The sequence below is a fragment of the Suricata suricatta genome, chromosome 3 (genome assembly GCF_006229205.1).
Source record: "Suricata suricatta isolate VVHF042 chromosome 3, meerkat_22Aug2017_6uvM2_HiC, whole genome shotgun sequence".
Lineage (NCBI taxonomy): Eukaryota > Metazoa > Chordata > Mammalia > Carnivora > Herpestidae > Suricata > Suricata suricatta.
In genome coordinates this window covers 43,361,560-43,367,641 of record NC_043702.1, presented here as the reverse complement: position 1 = coordinate 43,367,641, position 6,082 = coordinate 43,361,560, and the positions used below count along the sequence as shown (strand labels likewise).

Sequence of the window (6,082 nt, the reverse complement as noted above, 5' to 3'; positions counted from 1 at the left end):
TTCTTGAGAGAGAGGTAGTTCCACCACAATGTTAATATACTAAATGTCACTAATAAAAACTTTATGCTATGTGTATTTCACCACAATTAAAAAAAAAAAACCCAACTCTGATGTCCAGGTGACATTATAGACCAATTTCATCAGAATCTAAGGAGGTTTCATTATTTTCTAAAGTACTCCAGGTGCTTCTTATGTATAGCTTATATACAGTAATAAGAACTTAGTAAGAGATTAGTATAAATAGCTAGAATATCCCTTGGGGATATAACAGACATAAAGAATTAACACCATGTAGTTAAAAGTATAGAATTTTGTGTGAGTTCATGTTTATGGGGATAGGACTTCAGAGTACACTTAAGAGCTTATTTTGCATAGTTGTCATTAAAATGTGCAATTATTTTAGCTTTATGAAGTTGTTCGCTATTGCTTTGTCTCTTAAATTGGATCTGAGAGCTCAATTAGAATCTTTAAATTTTGAGATGTCATTTTGAGTATCTGAAAAAAATCATCAGTATAACAACAAAAGTTCTCTTTCATGGTGAAACTTCCCAATTGAATTATATCTTCAAGCTGTAAAAAAATAAAATAATATTATCTACTTTTCCAGTCTTCATAGGCACCCTCTATTCTCCCTTCCCTCCTCCTAAACCAAGAGTCAGCATAACTCTTCTGAAAAGGACCAAATAGTAAATATTTTAGGCTTTTCATGACATACAATTTCTGTCACAACTACTCACCTTTGAACCTGTAGCGCAAGAGCAGACATAGACAATATATTAACAATGAGGCATGACTGTGTTCCAATAACTTTATTTTCAAGAGAGAGGACAAGCCACATTTGGCCTACATGCCAGCTTGCTGAATGCTGTCCTAAATGGTTATTTCACATCTTTCTCCTCAAATCTCCAACAACCTCTTCCCAATCCTTATCTCAGTTGATCATCTTATTTGCTATTTCACTGAAAAAATAGAAAGCAAACAAAAGAAAAATTTCTTTTTTTAATTTTCTTTAACATGTATTTGTTTTAATGAGACAAAGAGATACAGAGTATGAGTGGGGGAGGGGCAGCGAGAGAGAGAGAGAGAGAGAGAGAGAGAGAGAGAGAGAGAGAGAGAGAGAGAGAGAGAGGGAGAGGGAGGGAGGGAGGGAGACACAGAATCCAAAGCAGGCTCCAGGCTCTGAGCTGTCAGCACAGAGCCCCACATGGGGCCCAAACTCGTGGATCACGAGATCATGACCTGAGCTGAAGTCAGACGCTTAACTGACTGAGCCATCCAGGCACCTCAAAAGGAAAGTTTCACATTCTCCCCTAAACACAGCTTCCCATCTACCTGCATCTTTATCTCTTTTCAACTCAATGGTTGAAGTGTCTGTGCTCCTGGCAAAGGCCAACCCCTCTACTTAAACACTAGATTTCATCCTCACCTATTTAAGAATTGTTCCCACAATTATTTGCTTACTTCTTTGATTGCCAGTTTTTCTCTTTCTCTTGTGTCTTTTCTATCAGCCTACTATCTGCTATATCTCTACCTTAGAGACAGAAAAAAAACAACTTGTCTCTTGACCTCACTTTCTCTCTAGCTATCATCACATTTCTTCCTTTCTCTGTACACCAAAACTCCAAAGAGTCCTGCCTTTAATTTCACTCTACTCTTTCCTAAACTCACTCAAATCAGATTTTCATTCTCCTCACTCCCATCAAAACTGCTCTTATCAACGCCCCCACTGATTTCCATATCGCTAAGTTCAACAGCCAATTCTTTGCCTTCTAGTTATTTAACCTATCAGTCACAATTGACCAAAAGATCAGTTCTACTTCTTTCTTCATTTGGCTTTCCTGGCATCATATCTTCCTGATTTTGCTTCTTAAAATAGCCAATCTTTTGCTTGTTTCCTCTTCATCTTCCTGATCCCTAAATATTAAAGTATCTCAGACTCAGTCCTTGAACCTCTTCCATTTTCTACCTACACTCACTCCATTGGTGACCTCAGCCATCCTCCTCCCTCCTCCGTATAACCTATATGCAAATGACTCCCAAATTTAAATCTCTGCACTAGATTCCACCAAGATATACAACTGCCTACTCAACATCTCCATTTTGATGTCTTATAAGAAACATACCTAGCCCCACCCCCCACAATCTGTTCTCTCACAGTATTTCCTTCACAGTACATAGTGATCTCAATATTCAAGATTCTCAGTTCTTACCTCTGGAGTCATCTGTTCTCCCACCTTCTTACAAACAACATTTCATCTATCAGAAAATACTATTTGTTTTACCTTAAAAATATACACAGAGCTCAAACATTTCTCACCACTCTTACTGCCAGAGTTTAAGCCACTATCATCTCTCAATGGCACTGTTCTCAAGAGACTCCTAGTAGGGCTTCAGGTTTCAATCCTTTTTCCTCGCCAGTCTCTTATGTACAAGAATCAGAGTAATTATTAAAAAGTTAACCTAGAAACGTTCAGCTCCTAGCAAACTGGAATTAGGACACTCTGCTCTATCTCTCCCACTAATTACAGCTAAATATTCTAAACAAAATGCAATATAATCTAATACAGGCCTCTGCAAGGTAAACAAAAGCTGCAGGATAGGAAGATGAGGACTCCAAGGAAGACTTAGTAGCAAGTGACAGAAATGAAGCAGCTCTCTCTCTCCTCTTCCCCCATTCGGGAGTAATGTCCCCTGTGAGATGGAGCTCTTTTAATTCTCCTGGTTCCACCCCAGATGAGACCCAGTAATAAAGGTACAGTCACTCAGCGGCAATAACAATGGTGGAGAGAGGGGGATGGCCATATGGCCCCACAGAGTCTTTGCCCTCACCACATAGCCCCGTCGCAAGGCCTCACTGTGGAAAAGTATGCAACGGGTGGGAGGAAAAAGCCTGGGCTTTCCAATCAGAACACCAAGAAGGAAAATCAAGAAGCCCAAAAATATACAGAGTATCACAGAGGAAAGAGCTGGAGAGAGGTAACCTTTAATTCATAAATACTGGGCTCACTTCTGAGCTGCACATGCATGAGGCTAAGTAGAATTAGCATGACCAAAGCTTGAAGGATTTTAACAGGATCCAGGATCTCTTAACATTACACCTAGGATAAAATATGAATTATTCAACACCCAAAGCCAGAACCAGAAAACTCTCAGTGGCTCTTAAGGGAAGGGCAATCAACATGCGCCAACCCCAAGATGACCTAAATGTTGAGATTATTAGAAAAAGACTTAATTCAGTTATAATAACAATACTCCAAAAAGTAGGCAAAATGCTTTTAAAAGAAATAGAAAGATATAAATTTTCATGAAAAAAAAGAGGCTGTAAAAAAGAATCAAATGGAAATTCAGAATGGATCACAGACCTAAATGTTAAGTATAAAACATAAAATTCTTCACATAAAACATAAGAGAAAATCACCATGAGTGTGGAATAGGTAAGAAGTTCTTAGGTCCAACAGTAAAAGCATGACCCAAAAAAAAAAAACCCAACAAACTGTACTTCATGCAAATTGAAAACTTTACTTCCATGGGAGACTCTATTAACAGAAAGAAAAGACAAGCCATAGTCCAGGAAAAATATTTACAATTCACATATTTGACAAGGGAAGTGTATCCAAGATAAATAAAGTGATCTCAAAACTCAACAGTAAGAAAGCAACCACCCAATAAAGCAATGAGTAAAAGATTTGAAGCCACTGCACCAAAGAATAGCCACAGATAGTAAAATAAATACAGGGAAAGATGTCTAACATCATTACCGAGGCAAAAATTCAAACAATGGAGTCATATGACAAATTTAATATAACGACTAAAATAGAAAATACTGGTAACACCTAGTGCTGTTAAAGATGTAAAGCAAATAAAACTTTAATATATTACTGACTGGGATGCAAAATGGTACAGAAATTCTGGAAAAACAGTCTTAAAATTTCTTAAAAATTTAAAGATATGATGCTGCACCTGGGTGGCTCAGTCAGTTAAGTGTTCAACTTAGGTTCAGGTCATGATCTCACAGTATGTGGGTTTGAGCCCCACACTGGGTTCCGTGCTGACAGCTCAGAGCCTGAAGCCTGCTTCAGATCCTCCCTCTCTCTCTCTCTCTCTCCCCCCCTCCCCTGCTCATGCTCTGTTTCTCCGTCTCTGTCTCTGTCTCTCTCAAAAATATAAAAAGTAAAAAATAAATTGAAACATGACTTGATCCAGTAATCCCATTTGTTGCTATTTAACCTAGAGAAATAAAAGCTCACATACACACAAAAATCTACAAATGAATGTTTAGAGTGCTATTAGAAAGGGGCGGGGAGTCCTCAACAAAAGAATGAATAAACAACCGTGGAATATCCATACAAAAGAATACCACCCAACAATAAAAAAGGGGAAACTACTGATCTGCACAAGATGAGTCTCAGATACACTCTGCTGAGTGAAAGCTAGACTCAAAAGGTTACATACTGTATGATGCTGTTTACAGGACTATCTGGAAAAGGCAAAACTGTAGGGGATTAAAAGCCAATCAGTGGTTGCATGTGTTATGGTTAATTTTGTGTCAAATTAACTGAGGCACAAGGTATCCAGATATTTAGCAAACATTATTTCTAGGATTGTTTGAGAGTGTTTCCAGATGAAATTACCATTTGAATCCATAGACTCCATAAAGCAGACTGCCCTCCACAATGTGGGTTGGTATCATTTAGGACCCATTAAGGACCTGAAGAGCACAAAAAGAGGAAGAATGAAAAATGTGTTCCTCTATCTGACTGCTAAGCTAGTACATTGGTCTTCTCCTGAACCTCGACTGGATTTATACCATCAGCCTCCCAGGTCCTCAAGCTTCAAACTCAGACTGAATTACACCACCGGTTTCCAGGGGGTCCAAATAGCAGAATGTAGACTGTGGGACTTCTCAGCCTTTGTAATTGAGTGCACCAATCAATCCCGATAGAGAAAGAGAAAGAGAGAGAACTACTGGTTCTGTTTTTCTGGAGAACTCTAATACAGATTTTACTACAAGAGTGGGAATTTGCTGTAATTAACAAACACCTAAGAAGAAAGAAGTGGTCTTGGAACTGGATAAGGACAGAGTGTGCCACAAAAAGTCAATATTGTCATGAAAGCACTTTTAAAGATGATTCTGGTCAGGACTCAGGAAGAGAGCAGGAGAGAACCAGGGACCTGTCAAAGACGCTCTGCTTCCCTTCTCAACAAATGAGCCATGCTTTCTTAGCTCTTTTCTATGAAACGGCTAGAATACCTGACCACCTCCTATCATCCGCAACATTTTCATAATTCTTTGCAGTCCTCCAAACACTTTAGAAAATTTTGTTTGTTTTCTAGGGCCAATCAACAAAGATTGATGTATTGATCTACAAATGCCAGTATATGAAAGAAACTATCAGACTTGGGAATTCATTATACTTAACAATTCTTGACAAAGTGAAACCCCACATTAGAACCTAAATTTCAAACAACGGATTACCTAGCCCTCGCTACCTTTCAATTGTTCTTCATTGCTGCAGTGTTTACAGGCAATTTTATTTGCCTAACACCATTTCATCAGTCCTTTCCCCTTCCCTTCTAAAGAAAACATACTCTTATAACTCTCTCCTTATGGATTCCCCCCCCAACTTTAGACTAAAAAAAAAAGTTAAATGTTTCTCCTTTTTTGGCTGCCATTAGTTATCATTCCTAGCTTCCCCAATAACACATTTCTCAATTCCACAAAAGATTCCTTCAAAATAAAAATGTAGTTATCCTTCAATCTTGCAATACCTATTCTAGGAATCTCTCCTATACAATGCTATCACAAATTCATGTGTTCTATAGCACTATTTGCCACTTTTAAAAATGGAAATGACTAAATATCCACCTTTAAGAAAACGTTTTACAGAAACCATATGTTTGCACTCATAGGTCTAGCAGGAAAACAAGAGAGACCTAATGGAGAACCAGGGGGAACGGAGGAGGGAGAGAGAGTTGGGGAGAGAGAGGGATGCAAAACTTGAGAGACTATTGAATGCTGAGAATGAACTGAGGGTTGAGGGGGAAGGGGGAGGGGGGAAAAGAGGTGGTGGTGATGGTGGAG

General features: G+C 38.6%; 1 long non-coding RNA gene across 1 annotated transcript in view; it reads right to left on the bottom strand.

Annotated features, from left to right (window-relative positions):
- Window positions 1–794: 794 nt before the first annotated feature.
- Window positions 795–6,082, bottom strand: part of LOC115287629 — a 6,965-nt gene continuing 1,677 nt past the window's right edge. Inside the window, exons 2-3 of the long non-coding RNA XR_003906572.1 lie at window positions 4,632–4,708; window positions 795–959 (exon numbers count right to left, since the gene is read on the bottom strand). This is a non-coding gene — a long non-coding RNA (uncharacterized LOC115287629). The remainder of the gene's footprint in view (window positions 960–4,631; window positions 4,709–6,082) is intronic.